The following is a 24,393-nucleotide window of genomic DNA, read 5'->3' as shown; positions in this document are numbered from 1 at the left end:
CTGCAAAACGGAATGGCTGAGGACTATATTTTTTAAGGGGCTTTGTAATAGAGAATCATATAAACTGCAAATATGTAGTTTTGGGGGAATGAACAGCAGGACTCCCAGAATCCTTTTACTGAGCCAAACTGTTGTATACAAAGGCAAATTGCCTGTGATCCAGCAATGCAGTTTGGGGGTGTGTGTCCTTGATGGGTACTACATTTCAAAACAATCTATTTTCAGATTGCCCCGACACATTGTCCAATTTCTCAAAATGAAGTATCATGCTTCTGAGGGTTGATGTCAGTTGTGTGGAAAAGGGAATGAAAGATGAATACGAGGACCGGTCTTCATGGGTAAGCGCAGCTTCTGCAGTAGGCTATCTGCTTTTTATGAAAGCGACAAGCGAACACTGTGGTGCCAATCACTAAACAACAGTGATAGAAAGGCTTTGCAGTTGCTGCCAGGTACTGTCATGCATGCAAAGTAGCAATGACAGTGTTGTCGCTCTGATTTCTGTACAACAAGCGCCTCTATATATTGTGATGCAGCTAAACAGAGGGAAACGCTGTATTGTTCAATAACCTGCCAAAATCTCAGAAACCTCCAACAGGCCGCTGCAGCATCTTAGTGTTTAACATTTTTAAAAGAAAATGTTTGGAAAACAAACAAGCGTGGCAAGGGCTGCCAGCCGGAGGGAGCTGGAATTCATATTGCTGTTATGTGCAGAATATACAGAGCTATAAATGCTTTTTGGGGATATGATGAAAGCATTTATTAAAAGTCTTTGTTCATTCTTTGGCTTTTACACATTTGAGTTGGGTTGGGCCATGGAAGATGAACTTCTTTTTTAAAGGAAGACTTAACTTAATTAATACAATTTGAATAGGTTCAACACTTTGGTTTATGACCAAACACCCGCCAAATCTATGACATCACCATCAGTCTCAGTGGTTCGTTGGGCTATTTATCAAATACTACAGCATGCTAACACGTTAAATTGAGATGATGAACGTGGTAAACATACCGGCTAAACATCAGCATGTTAGCATTGGGAGCATGTTAGCATGCTGACGTTATTTAGCGCAAGCGATGTTGTTCCCAAGCAGCCTGCAGCCCATCAGAGCTGCTAGCAATACTCCAGACTCGAGTCAGAACTGACTGTCGAGCACATTGTTGTCAGTTGAAGTGGATGACAGATATGCACACAACAAACAATACATTTACTCACATTTCTCACTGTTTTATGTGCTGATCAATTTTAGTCTAATCTGCAGCAAATGGCAGACAATGAAGCTCAACAGCCTTTCACGTCAGCAGAAGTTAACCAGCTGTGAAGGGAACACCTGGCGCTGATTAATAAAGACTCACAGCAACGACGTCGTGTGTGAAAATTGTTGTTCTGATTGTTGAACTAACATCATTACCCCCAAAAGGTGAAGCGGGAGGGGTGAAACAATATGTTTCTCTATTGGGTTTGAGTGTGGCAGAGAAATAGGTAGTGTGTGCGAGATAAAACAGTACACCTCAAGAGTGATCAGACAGTAAATTATAATGTTCCCACTGCTTTTAGGACCTTGTGTTGGACAACACTCAGCAGACCGTCCCTTTCTATGATCATTAACTTTATCATTATGATTTTATGGTTGTAAAGAAGCTGAGAAGCAATTCCCATATTGTATACACAAAGCTTATATGGTTTTATTTCCTCAGATCTCTAAACAATCTTAACTCCCAGCGGGTTTTTTTTAAAAGAAATTGGATGAAAATCCTCCCTCTTACTTATAAAATAAATTCTAACTTCTTAAAAATATAATTTTAGACCTAAGTGCATCAGCTTTAAAACAAACAAAAAAAACCACACTGTACTGTAAATGTAACACCTCCAAGTTATTCCAAGAGGACACAGAGTGCCTCATTAAACCTTCCTGTTTGTGTTGGAAAGTACCATTTGTTTTTTTAATGATAAACCTACAGATGATGTAGAAGGCAGTAATTGGAACCAAAAAGACCTCAAGTGATTTTTTTGTCTGGCAATAAGACAAATGTGTTCCTTTTCACATACCATCAAGATGTTTTTTCTTCTTTATTATTATGTTGGCAATGCCACTTACGAAAGGCTTTGTTCAACTAAATTCACTTTTGTGGAAATGGAATTTGTTTTGACCAAAGTTACCTAAGCCACGCAACGAGCACTGAGCAAACTCAATCCGCTAATGAAGACCACAAGAAGTGGTTGAAAGTATGGGAAAAATAAGCAAGTAAGTACACGTTGATTTAAGATTTCCAAGCTGAAGAAAAAAACATTCACGCTCAACTTGTCGGATTGTAGCCAAATACAAAGTGGATTCTTCTAATTGGGCAAATTGAAATGACTGTCTCTTCAGGTTTAATCCGAGGCAGTTTTCAGTGTTTCAGTATCCAGATAAATAAGTTTATATGCGAGATACAATTAACATTAAATTCAATAATGCCAAACATATATTTATATTACATTTTAACATATAGTCACTGCACGAATTCATTACTCGAACCCTGACATTGACAAGTATATGAGAGACAGCAGCACTGGCATGCTCACACATTCCTCCTCTTCCCTCTCTTCGTTGAGTCAAAGATGAAGCAATGGCATGTTTCCAAGTTTGTTATCGAGTCTCGGTCTGACTTCTGAGCTCCCTTGGACCATCTCCTATTTCCAGAGGACCCGATAATAACATAATCCTTTTCTTGCTTGCTTTGTGGCATCATTTTTTATGTACTTTCCAGTCGAGAGGGAAGAGAGCCTCTCTGGAGATAGAGTCCAATCTTTCGCTTTCGTTTATGAATTCATTGTTCTCCGAGTTTGGTAAAACCCAGAACAGTTTTCAAGGATATCTGGGGAAAGTTGGAAGACATGTCATTGGAGTGGATCATTATTGATGTAACTGTCAAAAGCTTCGCCTAGAGGTGTCATTAAAAGTGAATTTTGAATCTGGGCATTGATTCACACGGGCATAATTGCTTTTGAAGTACAGTAAGCCAGGAGCAGGTGATCATAGGCTCTCTCTGACGTTAAGCTTCTCTCATAGTCCTGGTTTTGGATTTCAAGGCCCAGAATCGTCGTAACATTATCACAAAGTTTAATAAATGTACAGAAGTTTGGCTTAGTTTCTCTGGTCAATTTGGATGTAAACTGACAGCTTACGATGTTACATATTTAAATAAGTCATGGGTAGTAGGAACAATGGAACTATAAGTGGCACAAAAACAGGCCTTTACTTGCACATTCTGCATCCGCATGCATTCAAAATAGGATGTAATAGATATTTTTCAGGTATCAGCAAACTCTTTGACATTACGTCAACATTTTTACCAAAATCTTTTTAGTTGGTTCCTGTCCACCACACTTCATTTTTTGGCAAGTGTGTGTGTTTGAATGCATGCATAAATCACAGGTGTAACAATGCTCATTTTCAAAAATTAGGATACCTCAACAGTCCATTTTGCATTAGAGTATTCATACAATATATTCAATAATTCTTTTTTATTAATATGTTCAATTTATTCGTCTCTCTTTCCACTCAGACAGAGAAACTATCAAATATAATGATGAATAAAAACAATTAGAGGCTGGTCGAAAAACGATCTTGTGTTAAAGACTGGGGTTCACTGAGGCAGTTTGACTGTCTTATTCTCACAAACTAATTAAACACATTTGTGGGTAGAGGGGGAACTGATGTTCAATGTTGTTCTGAAATCTTGAGCAGAGTTAAAAATGTGAACAAGAGTTTAAAGTTCTTGTTCATGTGAGAAAAACAACAACGGCTTGTCTTGGAGGAAGCATTTCCTCCGTTTTTGATATTTTCTGTCAGCCATGCTTCCGCTTGCTATGCTACTGTTCATATTCTAGGTTAGGGTTCAGTGAAAGGTCGACGTAATGCTAGTTTTGTGTTACTTGTCCCATCAATCCAATCCACAACTGCCGTGGAACGAGTCTCTTCAAAATGTGATCCTCTCCTCACGAAACCTGCTTTGAGTAAAGCTAATAATAGCAAAGCCGAGAAGGCAGCTCCTGTCGGAATACTGTGGTTGGCTGTTATCAGAAGAGCAGCTATGTTGTTTACGACCATTTCATATTCTCAAGTTCGCCTTACATCATGCTGACTAGAATTCTAGCACACTAGTTTAAATGGTAATCGTTTGTGCAGTAATTAGTAATCCAATACACAACATGTCATGCTTTAATCTGCCAGAGTATCACTATTTGAAGACCAATCACTGTCAATGCTGTTTGATAAAAGAAATTTGCCAGAGAATGTGGCAGTAAGTGCTGTTTCGCACACTTGATTTAGAAGATGGGGATGGCTGTTTCATTTTCAGGAAAACTTGAAGAAGCCATTGGCTGTGAGCATTGGCCCTGATTGATGGCTCCAGTCCACGCCTGGATCAGGCTGCCTCAGCAATGATGGAAGATTTAAGAGCGCCAACCTCCGGGCAGGTCTCTGCTGATAACCATGGGGGATAGCCCAGCGCAGCCTGCCCTTAACTTATTCTGACTCATTTATAGTCCGGCTCTCCCAGGGCACATTTCCAATGCTGGACCTGGGAGCAGAATGCAGCCTCTCACAGCTGTCTGAGCAGACTGAAGGAGCTCGGCCAGGATTGCAGAGGCTACCACTGAGACCTGGACCTGCCATGTCGGGTCAGCACAGCTCAGCCCTGATCAGAATGGAGTCATGGGACATGGGGGGGGGGCCACAGAGAGATGGGAGAGCAGCCCGATCTCATAGTTTTCCTCATTGTGACTGCTAGAAACTGTACCTGATTATTGGTGAGTCAAAGATAGTAATAATAAGATTACATTTATTTTATATCGTGCTTTAAAAGGTACTCAAAGGCACTTTACATGATAAAACAGAAACAATGAAAGCTATTTCAACATGAACAAAAGAGATGACGTAACAGTGAGGAACAAAAACAAAAACATATATAAGTGGCATCACGGGTTAAAAGCAGATTTAAGTGATTTATAGTGGTGATTAGCGTACTAAACGGATGCGTACAGATTTGGCTTGTTCAAAGTGTACGACTCCATCGAATCAAAGAACTATCACAGAAGTGCACTTTTGCAAGTTTAGCCCACAGTTTTGACATTTTGACATTCACGTTCGAGCAGGCTTTTGTTGAATGCAGGTTAACGGTGCGTGTGGGAAAACCAAAGAGACGTAACGCATTGGTCCAAATGCAATGCCAGAACCCACCAGCTATCGTCTGACCATTATTTTGATTATTTTGGTTTGAACTGAGCTCGTAAACTGGCTAGTTGTGAAACCCCTGGTTGTACACGTCGTCTCTCAACTCCAAGTCCAGTCACGCATCTCAAGTTGCAAATTGGAGCGCAAACAACGAGCAGCGCACGGAAAAGGAAGCGGCCGTATGTCAGCTGGCGACACGAGAACCACAGCAATGTAGGCCCTCGCCACCAGAGGCTTATCCGAGATTGCCTGGCAACTGATGACAGCCAAGAAAAAAACGAACTCTTTTCTGCAAAGTTTTTAAACAAAGGACAGGTAACGTGTAAGCTTTACTGCTGCTGGTAGGCACACTTTGCTATGCTAGCTGTCTTTATAGTAAGGTAAGCTAACAGGCTACTAGCATTTGTCTTATATTTATTGTAGAGATCGGAAAGTATATGTATGAGAAAACATGCTGTTCATAAATAACACTGTCTGAACTTGTGTGCTAATAATTACTCCGTTTTGTTTACACTTTGACTGGTCACCAAAGCCCCTTATATGATTCATTTTCCCTGTAGCAACAAGGACATTAATGACATATTCATGGCTTATATGTATTTTAACTGCTGCCATTAGAGGTTCCGGTAATACTATTGCTAAAATGTCATTTGATCCTTTGTGTGCAATCAACATGACTACAATTTGAATCATGAAGCGGAGGCTTTTGTTGGAAATGACACTAAATCAATACATTACACCCTTTGGAGAGTCTCCAGGAATGATTCATGAATGAACAGCTCCTAACAATGCAATGCACAGCGCTTATCTCATTCAAATTTGTTTTGTTGTACAGGGCATTGATTTCAACCACATGTGACATGTCTCGCACTGTGAACGGGCTTATAATGGCGCAGCAAAAACCTTTTTTTTTTTTTTTTTTTTTTTTAATAATTTAAAGTTACTTGAAAATAAAAGTATCCCCATGGTCGAAATTATGAGATATAAAGTTGAAATCATGAGATAGCATGTTGTCTGTGTACCGACATTAAAACTATCACAACAGGTGGACAGGAGAGGCAACAGCCCGAAAAGAGATTTTCCAACGATTGAAAAAGATCGACAAATAATCCCAAAATGTCCACGAAGAGAAGAAATTGATGCCGAGGGAAGAAAATGTAATGAAAGATGGGAAAGCGAATACATGTTTGTGCTTCAAGGAGGCAGTGTCGGTGATGAAGGATACAATTCACGTCGGCATTTTGACACCAAACATTTGGCCTCCAAGAAAAACATCAAACTGTCCAAGAATTAAAAGGCAGACTGCAATCACAGCAGAATATATTTACACAGCTACAGCCCAGTGCATGCTGAAGGTATGTGAGCAGAGCTCCGACCAGATACAGACTTTTACAAATGTCAGTTTGTGAAGAAACACCATCGCAGACCGAGTTCATGAACTAGCAGCAATCTAACAACACAGCTAGCTAAGAGACGAGCAGGTACTTGTGTTTCTAATGAACTGTTGATGAAAGCACAGACAACACGGATACATCATCTATCATGTTCATCAGACCTGACTCTCAGTGAGCAGCTCTTGGATGTAGCTGCATGCACAGGACGACGACAGGGAGGAACATTAGTGATGCAGAGAGGTGACACAAACAGCTTTGAACAAAGTTAATGTAATAACTTGTGTTTGATATTTGTCTTTGTTATTTTCTTTAATAGTTTGATCTTTGATAGAGTCATGTGGGTTTCTTAACCCTCAATTAAAATGATTTATGTTATAACAGAAATGTGTTTAAATATCATTTTACATTTATATAACTGCATGTACAATATTTGTACACTTGAATAAACAATAATCAAATGTAGAGAGTTATTTAACAATATGTTAGGGAGAAGGTAGTTATACAGTCTTACAGTTACAACTGTGAGGGCGACCGTGATGCTGACGTGGCCCAGACTGAAAATGAGTTTACACTCCTGCTCTACTAGTTCTCGCTCTCAGGCTTCAACATGCTAGAGCTCCGAGTCCCTTAATGAGGGTTCGAACATGAATTTCTCCGATGAAAAATTCCCCAGTGTCAAAGTCTCCCAATTATATGCCCTTGTGGAGGGAAAATATATATAATTATGAATCTGATGATCGCTAATTAAACCTAGGGGACTTAATCCAATGCAATGACAGTGTGGCTGAGAGTTTTGTTTGGGAGGGAAAATAATTGGAGTAAATAGAGAAGAAAATGAAACATGGATGATTTCTTCAATGAGTCTTTGTTAAGAAAACTCACAGTTTGTTTGTTTGGGATTTGAAAAGTTAGGACTGATGGTATGGAAAATGACTGTGCAGTGCTGGAGGACAGCATGCGTGCTCAGCAAACCCTTCCCGAGGATAAGTAGAGGTTTTAAGGATATGTCTGATCCAGAGGCAGATGAACTTGCCACCTAACAAGTATGGACTCAACACAGCTGCCAGTTTGCTCGTGTCCATCTCTGGTGTTTTCTTAATTACATAATTAGTCAGAGTGTTGGTATATGTGATTTCCCTTATGACATGCTGCCATTAGCTTTGAACCTGCCAGTAAAACATGGCCCCCAGGAGAAGGCTAATTTCTGGTGGAGACTCATTTAATAGCTTTGGCAATTAGCGGATGCAACATTATTATTACTATTTCCCATGCATACTTCACGTGTGAGTCATTCCATTTGCTCATGCTTTATGCAGCGTATTTTATGAACATTATGAGATATACTAAAAGCCCAATACCTAAAAACCAGCATATGTCTATGTCTATATGTATATGTCAGCATATGTTTCCTGCTATTAGCTCGAGAAAAATACCTGATCGTACCAATGCAATCGCATCGCATTGTACTGTATTTTAAAATGATTCTCAGCAGCAGCCTTAACATGCTCATTCCACATAAGTATTTAAAATCCTATGTCAAAAACAGTTAAGCACGTATGCACCACTTTCACACAGGTGGTATTTCTTTAATACCACTTTAAAAGCACTGACATTTGAAGATCTCTGGTAAAATGTCAAAAAAGTGATGATGTAGAATAAACGCCCAATGAAGGAGCAAGGCAGCGTCGTTTCCAGTTGAATGTAAAAACAAGGCACCTTTAACATTTCAACCCAAGCCTTGATAATCTGCTCTTGGCTGACCTTTCAAATCGTTGCTTATCACTTCCTATTATTATTTGTCCTTTGCGTGAATGCGGCTATGCACAGCCGCATTAAAGAGCACCCGGGGGCGCAGAAAGATGACACCGACAGAACAGTGTTGACACAGCGACTGTGTGTCTGCATTACAGAGGTGTCGCTGACTCAACGGAGCAATGACTTTGCTGAGATAAAGAGCACGGTGCTGACTGGCGCCAGCACTGTCACCAGAACCACTGACGATTTTCAGCTTCATGGGTGCTGTGCAAGCATGGTGAAAATAATACTGTGTCATAGCGAATAACAGTAATGAGGGACAGGATTTAAAGTACACCCAAAACAAATCCGAATAACAGTAAACACCTTTATGACCACGCCAAGCCAGAGATATTCTTATCTCAGAAGGGTCTTCTGTCATGCAGCCTACCGGTACTTTCTGCCAAGTACCTCAAGTACGCTGAGGCTGTACTAAATAATAGCAGAATACGAACTCACTGTTACAATGCTAAAATGCTCAGAATGCTGATGTTAAAGGAATAGTTTGACATATTGGGAAATATGCTGCATAAATGTATGTATAAATCGATACCATTCATATTTTTGTACAATATGATGCTTCCGTCAGCAATTGGCTTGGCTTAGCACACATACTTGTCATTTCTTACGCTGTGGTTTTTGTGTCTATTAGAGAGCTTTAGCGGTGCTTGTAGGCGGTTTCCCCCTATTCTTCTTTGTGCTAAGCTAATTGGCTGGTGGTCTAATATTTACCAGACAGATATGAGAGTGGTATCAATCTTATCATATTCTAAATCTTTGCAAGAAAGCAAATAATATTTTTTTCAAAAAATGTCAAACCATTAAAATTGCTTAAATTAGCAACTTTAAGCAAGTAGCATTTTCCAATTTTCCCAGTATCACGGCCATTATAATGTTCCCTTTAGTTTTGACGCATGAGTGCTGGGTCATTTCTGCAGTGCCCAGAGTGACACAGTCACACACCATAGCCAACACAACTTTGTTCCCTCCTAATGGTGATCAATAGCCTGTAGGCTGAGGGAAACCCGACTGTATCCTTCCCTGGACTGAACCATAGGACCCTTATGAGGGACTAAAGAACAGCTGAGGTGGGGGGCTGACACATGTTATGTGGAAATGGCTCCAATTAGGCCATCCAGCTGTAAAGTCCAGGGAGGGTTGGTCAATAACAAAGTTAGAGGGGAGGTTGTGGATGGGACTGAGCTACAATCATGTGTTATCAGAGCTGTATTCAATCACTGTGTTCTCAGCCGGTGCTTTCTTGTGCTGCTTAAAGTGAGCTGATTGCACAATTCAAAGGGTATTTTTTCCCCTCCAGTAAAAAGACCCGTATCATTCCACAGTGAATCCTCTAAACAGCTTCTCATGTTAAAGCGTAATGATACTAATTCTGTCTTTCATCACTTGACATCAGATGCATGCATATTACATTTGAATGTCATCTCAATCTGCCTGCAGATCATAATTAGAATATTTCAGCCTTAAGGAAAGCCTTCTTCTTTCATAAAACATCGATCACTTCCACTGTACTGAAATGCACATCTTAAGTAGATTTCTTGGTTGGTAACTACCCGAACTGATGTGTTTTCATGACCCCTTGGAGGTGACACGTCATCATGAGTTTGATGAATGTATCGCTGAAGTTTGACTGACCCCTCTGGGCCTTTAATGGACCACAAATATTTCTGGCTGGATGGATGGAGTAGAGACATTAAGCAAGAGAAAAGGTCACTGGCTTAACACAAGTATTCATCTGTAATAATGTCAACTGTTTACTTGGATTATGTGCCGCATCATAGGCCTGGCTATGTTTGACAGCATATGGTTATATCATCATTATAGATTTTTAATAGTTTGATTTATCATTTTTTTAAAGTAATAATTGGATCAATTGCTTTACTCATCACACTATGTATTGAAAATGTTTTTTTAGTGATGTAAATGCGAACAAACATCTCATGTTTACTTTTGAGGTGCTGTTAGTCTTTCAAACTAAATCTTTTAGAAGCAATGTGTTTGCCAAGATGATTATGACGATGGCCTTTCAACTAAAATTATCATGCCCTTTGATATGATCTGGAGTAGGATGTGCTTTCCTTTCACCTTGCACAGCAGCTGGATTCTCACAATGTCAAAAGATTACACGAGAATCGCGGGATCACATTTCACACAACTTGTGTCCGATAAGCCAGAGCACGGATCAAAACAGCATCCTGTGAAGAGCTGATGGCAGCTACGGGTGCGGCTTAGCTGTGTGCGACACGGAAAGGCAAATGTTCGTTATCAACAACACCTGCCAACAATGAGGTTAGCGTAGATCCTGCAATGGCATCAGTTATATTAGAACTGAACATGATGTTTTTATTGAAAGAAGATTGGAGTACGGCACTGAAAGCTTTGATTTCGGCAGATGGTTCATCCAATCACCAGCCAGGTATATTTTGAAAAGGTCTGCCCTTTTCTAAACAGTTTCCAGTGACAGCTTCTCAGACGTCAAACCATCTGGCGGGTCATGTTAGCTTTCCTTGCCTGGCTCATGTTCAATTTGTCTTGAGCCTTTTCGAGATGCCAGTGGGCAAAGAAATTACCGTTTCTCTCTCCAATGCTGTTGCATTGTGGAATAACCTCTGGTGGAGCATCGCAGAGGATTTTCACCAGCTTACTATTGATTAGCCTCTTTGTCCAATTCAGACTGAAACATTGTTTTTCATGCAGCGCCGAGTTGAGGCAGAACCGAGAACTCAAGGCACACTGAAACATACAGCACATCCCTTCTTTTAAATGGTAATCCTACATGAGGAAGCAGCTTCGTGCAGCCTCCCCCTGCATATTGCTTCGGTTCTATGTGTGTGTATGTGTTTGTCTGTATCTTAACCAATCAGATGTCTCCGTGTCAGTTTGTCGTGTCACGGTTGGTAAGCTCATAACATTCAAATGACGCTGTTCATTATCAACCTCTCAGCTTAGATAAAATCAAAACTCTTAATCTTCATATGTTCTTTTGTTTCTTTGTGCATCGACACAGAATCTGCGATATGCTATTTTGACAAAACTGGATCATGATGGATTAAAGGAAAAAAAACTAAATTACAGTGATTGGTACCAGCAGGATTACCAAAACAAGGTGTAACTGATTGGCCCAGAGGCACTACACCTAGTGAATGACATGTTGCCTGAGAAATCAAGCAACTATGTTCCTGTGGTTTAGCACCAGAAACCCTTCCCACAATCTTTGTTTTTCAGTACTTGTCGTACTTGTCCCTTCACTCCTAAATACAGGATGTTTCTTTTGAGCAAAAGACAACTGAAAACGCCCTCGCTGGCACATATTTCCAACAGGTTACTGCGCTCTCTAAAAAAACTCCCAACATCATGTTAGCAAACCACCAATTATGAGCTGTGCTTTTGCTCTCTTGTCATTCAGTGCCAGTGGTCAACAGGTGTCACAGATTGTTGCCATGGAAACACAGGTCTTAGATCTGAGTGAGCCGGGGAGGTAAGGTGGCCTTTTTAAATGAGCAATGCGAACACCCTATCCAGAGACGGATTGCTTTGTCCCCTCCGGGCTTCGGTAGAAACATGTGGTAGCAACACGGGGGGACTCTGTGAAGAAGATCCGCTCTGTATGTAGATATATACTCAGTACCAAAAACCCCAATTTCTATTTTCATGGATACTAAAGAAAACATACTTGTTAATATAATGTTTCATTTATGTCAATAGAGCACCCTAAATGCTACAAACCGCCCCTTTAAATCGTTACTTAGATTAGGTGTTTCAAGTCTTAATCACCCCTCCTCTCCTTAGTGCCTTGATTGGTCCAACTTCCACCACCAGGCTCAGTGTTTTTCCCACTTAAATCGAATGAGACTTAAATAATGTCAGTTCAAAAAGCTCTGATAAAACAGAATAAAAACACAGTGGCCATATGCTGAGCTAGAACATTGAGCAATAAGAATGCCTCGGAGGGGTTTGTTGTTGCTAAATAGCTGCAGGGCGCCAATGTTGCTGTATCCCTGTTTTCTTCCCAACGGAGATGATGCATGTCTGGGGGGTTGTGCTTTAGCTAAGGCTGTTGTCCTGTTAACTGCTGCTTGTTGGGCTGGCCTAGAGCTGTCTAATGACACACACACACACACACACACACACACACACACTCACTCACACCCTGATGTGGTCTGATGGGCTTCAGGGTGACTTAACATCTTTAAAAGCCTTCAGGATCTCCCGGTTTGTGTGCGTGCTGGATGCGTTTGTATCTGCGCTTGTGTTTTTGTGTGAGCACACATGGCTGCATGTTGTCTGTCTGTTTGTGGGTTTCATCGGACAACTCAACGCCAACTTTCACAATTCTCCAGGACCTCGTTGAGTCTGAGAGCAGTCCTAGTTATCTAATCTTGCAGGAGCTCACTCTGTGCAGGTACCATACAGCGCTGCAGCCAGCTGGCTTGTGGATAAATCCCAAAATGTCTGGGAGACTGAACCACTTATTTGGGTCATGTCGGTATGGGTGGAATGGAGATGTTCAAATGCTGAACTTTCAATGATCTACTGTGCTCATTTTAGCCTTTTGTGTGCTTAAAAATGTGTTAAAAAGAGTTTTTCACCAGAATTTGGCATTCTGTTTGCAAGCCTCCTGTAATTTGTGGATTTGTTACAGTAACTGTGCCATACAACTCCTGTGTGCATGGTTTACACTCCAAAACCAGATTGCTGTGAACTGAATAATTCAATGTTGAAGAGGGAAACGTTAAAGAGACATTTCTCACGATAACAATGAAATTGCAAACAGTTGCATCATGGCACAACACTGTTTTAGTCCTTCTAATCTTACAATACAACATTATCTATGTCTGCGAAATATGTGTCCTTGCACAAGTGCTTCAGAGCTGATGCAAGCTGCTGTTGCCCTTAGTACTTTCAGCAGTTCGTCGAGGAGTTTGAAGTATTTAAAACAAACTCATTTCAATATTTTTGTACACATTTTCTGTTTTGAATGACTGAAAAGAAGTTTTTTTTCCCCAAGTTAGAAATTAGTGGGTGGTTTCATGACACATTCAAAAAAACATTGAGAAATTACTGGTGGAATACAAAATAAACTAAAAAGCACAAAAAAACCCGTTCACTAAGCATTTTCATGGCAGCTGCTTTTTCACCACAAAGTTTTAGGTCAGCCATTTGTGTGCTCGCTTGGCTCGTGAGAATTAATGCTGCTGAAAACTGCCAAGGGGACAAATGTAATTGTGGTGTAGGTGGAGAAACCCAAGTACACATTAATGCATTTCAGCACTTACTAAAACCACCAAAATGTGTGTTATTATCGCTGAACTGCTCATTTTGTGTAAGTAATCACATACAATGCTTGTGCGTCATGCTTGGAATGTCGTCATTAATCTGGGAATAATTCAGCATCTACATGTAATTACCTGAAATTGAAATGAGAAAACATTTCCTGCAGGACTTCTGCATAGCCGGTTTGTGTCATTACAGAACAAAGAGTTTGTGCAACAAAGGACGGACAAAACGCTGCAAAGAGCTCGCAGTAGATTTGTGGGAGTGACAATAATGAGCAGTGTCTTTCTTGTATTAACAGTGACAAGCTCACCCTATCACGGGCTGCAATCTTGGCAGGAAGTTCAAACTGCCTTGTTTGCAAGCATAAGGAGGAAATACAATGGATGCTTTTTTTTTGGGAAGGCGCATTCTCACTGAATAATTTATTTTCCAATTTCTTGGTCGACAAAAACCTTGGTCTCTAGTGTGTTTATCATCCAGGGCAAGGGAGAGACACAGGCCGCTAGAACCGAACGGGGAATGCACTTGCTGTTAATAACAATGCCTGGAGGTGGGATAAAATGATGGTCTATTCCAAATCTGTTCTGCAGCCTGAGGGCATTCAGAACATGACTGTAACTATTGTAAAAGTACACTGCATGTTGAGCTTTGTACATACTGGTACAGTGTACATCTGTTTGGGAGATTAGTCCGAATACTTTTTATACTAGCATCGTGTGCAACATCTGAATTTTCTCCCGTCCATATGCAGATGGTTTTTTTATTGCCTATAATTGCTGACTATGGCGTTTATTACCTGAATCCTGGTACTTTCCCATAACTATATGAGCCATATGTTTAGAATTGCATATAAACTCTTAAATGACATGAATTATGATCAAAAACACTGTAAGGCGTTTGATTCGACAACATATGGAGACCCAACGTTTTCAATGTTGTGAATGGTATTTCAACCTGCTTTTTTTTTTACAATAACATTGTTTATTGCAGATAGTTTTTTAAATCTAATTCCAGCAGGGCTGCAACAAACAATTGACAATAATTAAATCAATTGTAGGTTCATTGTACATAAAAACAATAGTTGCCTGATAATTCTCTGTTGATCAACTCATCAATTAATCGACTCAGCTTTAACTTCCAGTGAATCACATTTCATTTTACCGAGCTGTTTTCGTAAATGTATTTGGTTGTTTCACAATTTCAGGATCACACCATGAAGTTAGACCTGATTTCATTCGTATGATGATTTATTTCCTCAAGTCTTGTTTATTTATTTCGTTTTGAAACTTTTTGTGTCTCCATATACAACACTGCAGATTTTAAATGACAGAATATGAACACCGTACTCATCTTTTAACATTCAGTCAATAGATGAGGTTTCATTTCTAACATGCAGTAATCATTTTGAATATATGTATCTAACCTGATAACAAGTGTTGGCCAGAGCAGCGAAGAGAGGCTTTATATGATAGGTGTGGCCTCAGCTTCTCTTAACTTTCTCTCTCATCCTCTCTCTCCTTTCTGTCAAACTCTGTCACATACAGCCACCCACACACCCCAAATTCATCTTGTCTCCCTCCTTCTTATTCTAGTGTCCTCCTCTTTCTCCACCTCATCTTTCATCTCCCTCTCTCACAGACAATTTCTGCCTGCCTCTTTTTTATTTATTAACTTCCTCCTCCTCACCACCCATCTCCAACCTCCCTTCTCATTTCTCTCCCCCCCCCCCCCCCCCTCTGTCTTTTGACTGGCTCTCTCTGGGGGCAGATGTGTCTCTGTGGCTCTCTGCAGATCTGGAAAGGACATCCTCTCAGTTTAATTCAAGTCAACCCCGGTCTCCTGGTGCTCCAAGACGCAGCATGTGTGACAGCTCTACAGAGACAGCCAGAAGGAACAGACAAGTCTCATCTGCATATACGTGTGTGTGTGTGTGTCAAAAAGAAAAAGAGAGAGGGGGAGGGCACTGTGTGTTTCAGCCAGGCATCTTTCAACAATTCCCCGCTGACTGAAAGAGTTCATTTCACCCTGGCAGCGATCATAGCCGTCTATAAATCTATGATGAGAGGCCGCTATCTTGATTACTCAGTGCTAATTCAGCTCGCACCAATTAAGGAGGTTTGGAGTGCGATCTAGATCATTACATAACATATGCTATGTGCTCTAAGCCCGTTGGAGAGAAATAAAACTATGATCATGGAGACGCTATGGAACGGTGCCTATTCTCACATGTTGAAGCCACACATGAGCAAACAGTTTGCCTAGCACCCACCTAGAGTCAGGCCGCCTGTGGGAAGATTGCATGTAAGAACAGTTAATGTCATGGAACATGGTTATATACATGGCAATAAAACAAAGCCCAATAAAACTGTGAAATGTGAAAACAGAGTTAAATCAATATCTCTCTGCTGTAGTCTCAGCAACAAAAAAAAAAACCCTTAAAAAAAAGGAAAATGTAAGATTCATTGCAGGGCTGTTACATTTCATTACCCTGTGAGTTAATGCTGTTATTGTGTGTGTATGCTCTCAAAGACAATGCTAATATGATGATGCATGCTAACATTCGGTAATTGGCACTAAACACAAAGTACAGCTGAGGCTGATGGGATGTCATTAGTTATATTCATAATTCACAATATTCAGTCATAAATGAAAGACAGACTAAAGTTGACCTGATGATGGCACTATAGGTGATCGCCAAAGACATTAGGATACATCCTCTGGGAACCATGAATGTGTGTAAAAGCTTTTGCTCCAATCCGTCATGTAGATGTTGAGATATTTCATGGGTTGAGTGACTTCGAACTACTGGCGGCGCTCGATGAAAAGTCATCAGGATTTATACTCTGTGAATCATCTGTACAACATTTCATGGGAAGTTTTTCACTCGTTGTCAAGACATCTCACTGGAAGCCAAAATGTCAACCTCATGAGGAGGTCAGAGGAAAAGTCTGAGATCAAAGTCAGGAGGATTGGGTGACGATGAATGTCTGTAAAAAACACTGCATGCTGCATATATATATAAATAGTAGTATATCCAAGAACTACAGTGCATATGTCCTGACTTTTAACAAAAGCACACTTTTCATCTCATTGTTATGCTTTTGTATTATCTGTGAGACAATGGTGAGGGATACAAAAGTTGAATATTTGGTGCAGTGTGAAACATTGCTATGGACCAGTGGTGTGATCCCAGGGCACCTTGGCTTATGTAAGACGTATATATATCTGTGTGCTAATCTGTCTTATATCAGCTGTGTTTGTTCGCACTGTGAAAAAAAGGGAATATGAGAGTATGAGGTTTAGATTCATCTTACCCTAGGCTTGCCAATAAGAAATCATGATATTTTCTCCTCTGAGGAGACAACAGAGCCTACAAGCGATTTAACAGCCAAGCCTCTCTTACTCCCCCCCTCCCCACCTCACTATCTCATCATTCGCTGCCTCCACACCTTAAGATTATTTCCTCGGATTTGTCATCAGCAGCGTCGGATGTTGAGCTCACCTTCCCCCCTCCTCCCTGCCTTCCTCTAGTCTCCCAATCGTCTCCCCTATGCTCCCGTGCACTGTGCCCACATATATATCAACCTCGAATAATATCGGAGGCCAGGGAGTATGTAGCCGGAGTAAGTGGATCTGTCACATCATTTTGCCCCTGTCGTCCACCTAATTCCTCACCTGGATTTCCTGGTGAAAATGGACAATATATTGGACAAGCAGCGAGACAGAAAGTAGGAAGACATCCTTGATAGAGGGAGACAGAGAGTGAGAAGTGGGAGGAGGTTTCACCTGCATCCTCCTTTTACCTTCAACCACATCCTTTGATGCGCACAGAGTTTTAATTGTAGCTGCCATGTAGGAACATATAAGAAATATAAATAAGGCATCCGTGCTTGTGACATTGAAAAAAGGAACAAAGCAAGATCGTCAAGGTACATATATATTTGAAAACAACATCTTTGGATATAAATACACTGCTCCTAACAAAGGAATTAAAAATTAGCATAGATCCTGAGATGGAATACTGGTTATGAACTTCTTAATTGCTGTACTGGGAAAACATCAAATGCATATGAATGCGTGGCACAGTCCTGGCCAGTTGTATGGAAATGTGTAGCGCCACAACAATGACAACAATAGGTTACTCACAAGCAGTCCTTTGCCCGTCTGCTGCAAGCACAGGCCCCTCCTCCAGTGTATTCCTTTCCTCCTCGTGTCGTCGGATACTGTCACAACTCTTTGTCTCAATCCGGCCTTAATCGGTGCCGCCTGGCGAGCAAAGATGTGTGCAGTTGAAGGTGATCTAAGGCAGGGGGGGGGGGGGAGCTGTGACCTCCAAGCTCTCCCAACAGTTTCACGTCCTCAGGGCCGGCCCCTGGAGAAACAAGAGCACGAGAGAGATGCGAGTAAGAATGGGCTTCCTCTTCCCAATACAATGACGGGCATTGAAGAAAGGGAATGAGCAGGATGGCAGCTGGGAGGAGACGCTGCCATACTAGAACAGCAGACGGGTCATTCCCAGTGCCTCGGTGACGCGATTTGTGTTTGCATCTGGACAGCTGTCAGGAGAGTTAATCATTGTGTGTGTGCGTGCTCCTCTGAGGACACTGGGGAGCGACAGTTACAAGCTGCTTGACAGACACGAAATTGATGAGATTTTAGTTTTGGCCTCCATCGGGTGTGCCTATTAGGACTACACCCATGTAGCTGACTTCAGCTCCGTAGTTATTAAAGTATTTCACATATTCGTCATACAGAATAAAAACAACATGGGTAGCCTTTTTAAATATATATATATATATATATATATATATATATATATATATATATATATTAGGGGTGTAACGGTTCACAAAATTCACGGTTCGGTACGATACAGTGGAGCCACGGTTCGGTACGTTTCGGTACAGTACAAAACTATAAATGCCAGAGAAATGTACTTGATTTTAAAATATATTTATTCATTACAACTTACATCATAAAGTTATTCTTTGACTTTGAACAATGACGGAACGATACCTGAGTGACTCATCTTCTGGGGTGTCTTCTTAGCAACACATAAGCATACAAAACAAGAACTGCTCCTTCATGTTATGTAGTATTGTTACTTACATCTTGCTTACATCTTGTATTGTTACTTACATCTTGCTTACATCTTGTATTGTTACTTACATCTTGCAAAAGAGATTTTTAATCTCAATGGGACTACCTGGTTAAATAAAGTTTTTTTTTTTTTTTATTCAAACGTATTCGGTTCGTCATGCGTACCGAACCGTGAGCCTCGTACCGAACGGTTCAATATATATATATATATATATATATAATGAAAAAAAGTATTTATGTTATTAATTAGTTCATTTTACCTGCATCCTGGTGGAAAATGACAGAACAGCAAAGAAAAAACTTGCTAAAATATGGCCAGATGCCCATCTATACACACATTTGACAATGTATTCAGCCTGCCAGCTATTAATAGCCTCCTTCGTCTTGCACGTGCCCTCTAGGGAGTGTCATCTCAAAACGTCCATTTGGAAGAAATAAGACAAACACCAGATGCACTTCTCACTCACTCCACCACAATTTTTCTCCCCCAGCTGCCGCGCTATACATTATTGATGAGGCTTCCTCCGTCCGCCTCTTCTGCCACAGTTTTGGTAGCGCTCGCCTGTGGGCAGCCGCTGCGGCTGCAGAGGAGGACCAGCTGATGCAACGCGCGGAGAAACGAGACAAGGGTCGGGCACATTAACAGCCGATTTGACAAGATGCGATGCAGAGGGCACGGAGTCTCGCAGGTTTGTTATTGGTCTAATCTAAATTCAATAGGGTTGTCATAAGGGAAGAAAGCAATTCTCTGAAAACTATGGGGAATACCCCTTCTGTAGATCCAGCTGACTCGCTGATTCTCGACCTGAACCAGAGGATTGTAATTCAAATTACTAGCGATGGACGAATCAAGCTTTCTGAAGCAAACAAATTTGGATGGTTCACTGTTTCCAAGCATCCAATACCAAAATGGCAACATCTGCTGGCCAAACCCTTGGTATTGCATTGTTATGAATGGATTAAAGCAGTGGTGCACAGCGATTGCCTGCGATCGCGAAAGTCAACACAGCTCGGGTCAAAGTTCAACAAATTAGAATTTTTGGCGCGCACCCTTGATCCTCCGTGCACAGCAGACATCCATACAGAGCCGTTGCAAAACGCGCAAAATAATTGAGGAGACGCGTGCAAAAGCTGTTTTTCACAAGTGACAATTATAAGATGTCGGCAAATACTCGTAAATAGTGTCAGAATCACCAGAAAAGAAGAGTCACCATGTACACAAACACACATGTCATGCAGAGAGCAATATTTACTTGAAATAAAATGCATTTTAAATTGATGTGATGAATATTTCAGTGATGTTGACTAAATCTTGAAATGTCTTCATCTTAAATGTAAAAATGTGTATTAAGTGATCTCCAGTATGCTCCGTGTATGATTTCACACGTATACCACAGAGACAGACACACTCCTCCACCATCACACCATGTTTGTTTTGCTCTGACATGATGGAGATTGAAAGACCTGTTCCAACCTACACCTCCTGCATGGCAGGGAACATGCTACATCACTGCATCCCCCCTCATGGTTAGAGGCTCAAAGCACGAAACTGTGTCAGGTTAATTGGAGATACTTAGCTGAATTTCAGGAGCAGGACCACACCTCAGCCACTCGCCCACTTCCGGCCACACTCCTATAAATACCTACCCACTCTAAGCCTCGGCACGCTCGCGTTTTCCGCATTCGCAACCGGAACACTACGGCAACCGGAACACCACGCAGAGGACGCCGCCAACCGCCATCGAGAGGGTCCGGGCAGCCAAACCCGCGATCTCCACCTCGCCGACCAGCTGCATCCACCCGTCAGCATCTGACAATACGAAGAGATCTGACAATACGAAGAGTCGGACTCACGGCCGTCCTCCTGTTACTCACATCTCGGCGGCAGAGGGAGACCCGCTACCTCCAGACGTAGACAACGGAAACGTAAATCCAGCTCTCTCCTCCTTCGCTCGCTCCAGACCCAGGTCGGGAACGAGCCTCCGACGACTCTGCGCCCAAAGACGCCCTCTCTGTCCCCCTCTCTAAGCTGTCCCCCTCTCTAAGCGCAACAACGCAACCACCGAACGCAACAACGCAACCACCGAACGCAACAACGCAACCACCGAACGCAACAACGCAACCACCGACCGCAACAACGCAACCACTGAACGCAGCAAGCAACAACGAACCGCAGCAAGCAACAACGAATTGCAGAGAGAGAGAAAAAGAAGAGAGGAAAGAAGTAAGAGAAGAGAGAGAAAGGAAGAGAAAAGTAAGAGAAGAGAGAGAAAGGAAGAGAAAGAAAAGGAAAGACAGCAAAGTAGAGAAGAAGGAGAAGAAAGAGAGAGAAAGAGAAGAAAAAAGAAAAAAAGCTTCCAGCGATGGACCCACACAATTAGCCAACAACGAGGCCGCTCCCTCTGCCGTCTTTTGGGGGTTTCCACGATGGCCGACGTTTGCCGTAGACCAGCCTCGGATCTTACAAGCAGATGCCAAGTCGTTCTGCTGTGAAATCGGACCAATAGTAGCCACAGCATCACGTGGGGCCGCGGATGGCCCAGCAAGTCCATCCCTTAAACTCCTGACAACCTAGCAGTCGGTTACCCAATCATCAAATGACGCGCGACACCCGTCCGCCAAGGGCGCTTCCTCGATGCAGCTCACGTCTGGGCCACCGCAATGCCATGGCTTTCTCGTTTCCCATTCCAGGAGTTCAGCCCTCCTGCAGACACCCGTCCAACATCGGTTCGGCATATCCAACGCCGTCTTTAGACCCACGAATCCTCACTCGATCTTGCCGACCAGCTCACAGGCTTATTTTGGGGGTTCTGCAAGGCCTGGGAGCCGCAGTGGATCCTCAGCTAAGCCTCCCCCACACCGCATCAGGCCAAATCTCCATCATCCATTCCTCACACTCCAAACAACCGATGAAGGCTCGCTCCGGCTGAGGTGGGGGCCTAAGCTAGTGAAATGAATAAAAAATCAGAGATGTCTTATATAAACAGAATTGTGGGCTGTGCATAAAAATCGACTTAAAACAAAACAGTATCAATGGTCCGCATGAAAGTATTCAAAGCACACAAAACAGCACAGAATATAATACTAACAGACCAGATTTTAAGTCAGAGAAACTCAAAAAAAGTGTGTTTTTGAAAACAGTTAAAGGACACCGAGTTGGCCAGCAGGTCATTTCAGTGCCGAGGGACTGTGATGGGAAAAGTTCAAACAGCAATAATTGTGAGCTTAGACTGTAGAGTGACCAAAGGAGGCCAAGGATCTCAAGCTGTGCCTCTGCTCATTGGGGGTTAATAGCTCAGAGATAAAACCAGGCACCAGCCCAAAATGTGTCTTTTGTGCCACGCGTAGCTATGGTTACTAAGCTGAATATAAATCGGCTGCTGATGGGAGGTGTGATACGGTTTGAGCCAAGGGAACTAGGGATAGTTTTCAAGATACGTTTTTTTAAATGAGGATGGATATTAAGTCATTTAAATGTTTAAATCCAGACTGATACGTTCGCTCAAAACCTCCACACCTGCCTATCTGCCTTCGGGCCATTTGTGGCTCATTTGTACAATAACATCAATATTCATGAGCTACAAATGGGAGTGGCCCCATCTATTCAAAAAGACGGCTTAAAGCAGAAGTCTCTATCTACAAACCTAACTGAGACCCTAAAAGGGAAGATTTGTTTTTCTTAATTAAACAGCAAAAACACACAAGTGGCTGAAGATACTCCCGACTCATTTTCTTTTTCATGTTCTTAAGCAATTCATTTTTTCATATAGATTTCACAATGTGTCGACTGCAGCAGGCGTCTCCATTCTGTCACGTTCTGCTCTATGACCAGACACCGGACACTTAAACACACACACACACACACACACACACAAACGTGGACGTGTGTGGGAGCCTGCAGACATGCACACACACACACACACACACACACACACACACACACACACACACACTTCCACACTTCCAGACAAGCTCATGTTGTGCGGCGAGCTGTGGCTCTGACGTGGGCTGACCACTGCGGCCGCGATCATTCTGTGCGTCTGACAGTGACGGATGGAGGACAAAACATGAAGACGGAGGATTGGATGGAGGGAGCAGAGAGAGTGAGAGAGACCAGACGAGGTGGTGTTGGTATTGATCGACTTCAAACCTGCTAATGCAACCCATCAGAATAGAGACGGACCGATGTTCTGTATGTGGGCTACACACAAACGCACCATCTAGAATCAATGCTTCTTCGTGCAGAGGTTGTCTTGCAGGAAGAACTCACAAAATACAATAAGGTGTAAAAATAGGACACTTCTCCTTTATGAAGTTTTGATTGGGATTTATATTTATATATGTACTAACAGCTGCAACGTTTTTGATATATATTCTAATCTAACTCAGGAGTAGAAGCCGTAAGGAGTAGAAGCCTTTCTAATTGTGCTTCCACCTGATGGACCCGACGGGGGCCATGTGCAGGCCATCGGGATACAACACAGGCACACACTGTTAATATGGATCAACAACAATATGTAGTTCAGTGCACATACGGGCTCACTTTCCCGAGGCAAGAAAGGCAACCGCTGCACTGCAAGAGAGAATCACATTATTTTTGCAGAATTCACTATAGTTACGGCTTTTATGTGTCTCTTTGTATCCTTGGAGGGTCAGACGTTTGCTACATTGCACTGAAATTCTCCAGATGTATAATAATCCCATCACTGATCGTAATCTTCTTCTTTTAAAGTATGAGTGATCGCCGTTGAGCAGTGGTGTATAGTAACGAAGTAGAAATACTTCGTTACTGTACTTAAGTAGTTTTTTCTGTACTTTACTTTACTACTTATATTTCTGTTTACTTTCACTTTTACTTCACTACATTTTGCAAAGAAAACTGATACTTTTACTCCGATACATTTCCCCTGAAACTTTCGTTACTCGCTACAAAATCAAATCTATCTTTAGTAAAACATTTATCATGAGACCAGCGTCGGGGACTGTGGTGGAACACAGACTGCAAGCAAGCAGGTTTGGTGAATCAGTGGTCCGAGCAGCAAGTTAAATCATTGGTTAATCACGTTAATGCACAATTGCAAACGAGTGCTCTCAAAGCCGCGGTGTTTTGATTCCCAGTGATGCCCAGGATGATACATGCTATAAACTAGCGGGCTAGTCGCCCGCTAGCTTATAGCATATAGCATCCTGGGCATCAGTAGAATTCCACTCTACGATGACTGATTTCACGATGGAAGCAGAAATGGAGGCACCTTCTACTCCCGCAACAAACTACGGTGGTGACGAAGACCAACACCAGTGGATCGCTAGCGAGTTAGTGAGCTGAGGAAGTGTTGACAGTTGTGCAGCACTAGTTGGCTAACGTTAGCTATAGCTAGCCACCACACCATTGGATTGACGGGAGCCGAGAGAGCGCAGCGTTAGCGTTAGCATTAGGGAAATCCTTCGCAGCTGTGCGCAAGCTGTCTGTGAAGCTGAACTTAAGTACATTTAATATCAGAAAATTACTTTTGATACTTCAGTACTTTTGTACTTAAGTACAATAAATATCAGATACTTTAAGACTTTTACTCAAGTAGTATTCTAATAGGTGA

General features: G+C 41.9%; 1 protein-coding gene across 1 annotated transcript in view; it reads right to left on the bottom strand.

Moving 5' to 3' along the window:
* b3gat1a (beta-1,3-glucuronyltransferase 1 (glucuronosyltransferase P) a) overlaps positions 1-24,393 on the bottom strand; it is a 65,737-nt gene that overhangs the window by 14,823 nt on the left and 26,521 nt on the right. Inside the window, exon 2 of the mRNA XM_079271396.1 lies at positions 17,846-18,071. The gene's annotated coding sequence lies outside the window, so the exon portion shown is untranslated. The remainder of the gene's footprint in view (positions 1-17,845; positions 18,072-24,393) is intronic.

This window comes from Melanostigma gelatinosum (assembly GCF_949748355.1).
Source record: "Melanostigma gelatinosum genome assembly, chromosome: 7".
NCBI classification, from domain to species: domain Eukaryota; kingdom Metazoa; phylum Chordata; class Actinopteri; order Perciformes; family Zoarcidae; genus Melanostigma; species Melanostigma gelatinosum.
This window is presented reverse-complemented; position numbering and strand designations above follow the sequence as displayed.